We start from the raw sequence: 954 nt of genomic DNA on the forward strand, positions 1-954 counted from the left end.
TGCGATAGTAATTACTAGTATGGATAGTACTGTTACAATGACACACATCTTGATATTAGACTTCCTTCTGTATGTGCTCTGCATTTTTATTTTTATTTCTACCGGTGCCTTATATACACCGTGTGATCATTTGATGGTTCGGGGTATATTGCTTGTTTGTGATATATTATCGGTGTGACAGAGTGATTTTCAGGTTATATGTGGCCTCGGGTCTTTTGCTCTCTCGCTCTCTCTTTGTGCATGCCCTTTACAGGGGTATAGCAAAAAACAAAAAGTGTTTATACTTTGGGTATTTGTCATCTGGCGTATACTTTGGGTGGTGGGAGAGGGAGAGGACTGTCTGTGCGCTATAGTGCTATATTGCTGTGTGTGGTGTGTGTTATAGTAGTGTAGTGGCTGTATGTAGTGTGTCTGTGTCTGTTGGTGTGTGGTATAGTGGTTGTGTCTATTAGTGTAGTTATAGTTAATTATTAAAGTGTACTTATTATTATTATTTCTTTTTTTCTGTACACTTTCTTTTTATAGTCTTAGACTGAATTTCGGGTGCTTTTTAAGAGTGCTTGTGTGAGGGTGTATGAATGAGTGTGTAGAGATATCTCGTGAGGTGACTTGGCAAGGCATAATAAAGGGCTGTGGCAACGGTTATTTGCACTTTGCATTGGATTGGATTAAGTCGGGCTCTTTGCATTTTTGCACAAAAAAGAGGAATACGCCAAGTCTCGGGAAAAGAGAAGGTAGCTGGCAGATGGCTAGTGAGAAGGTCTGGGAGTGGGTAGCTGGTTTTCCTGTAAAGCTTAGACATACGAAAACTTGTTATTTGTTGAGTTCGAGTTGTCTTTATATAGACAACTTTTGATCATATATCTGGCATTAGTTGTTTATGTTGGCACTTTGATCCCTCTAGTAAACATTTTTTTACTGTTCTGGATCTGAGAATTCAAAACCAATAAAATT

The sequence above is a fragment of the Nematocida parisii genome (genome assembly GCF_000250985.1).
Source record: "Nematocida parisii ERTm1 unplaced genomic scaffold supercont1.12, whole genome shotgun sequence".
Lineage (NCBI taxonomy): Eukaryota > Fungi > Microsporidia > Nematocida > Nematocida parisii.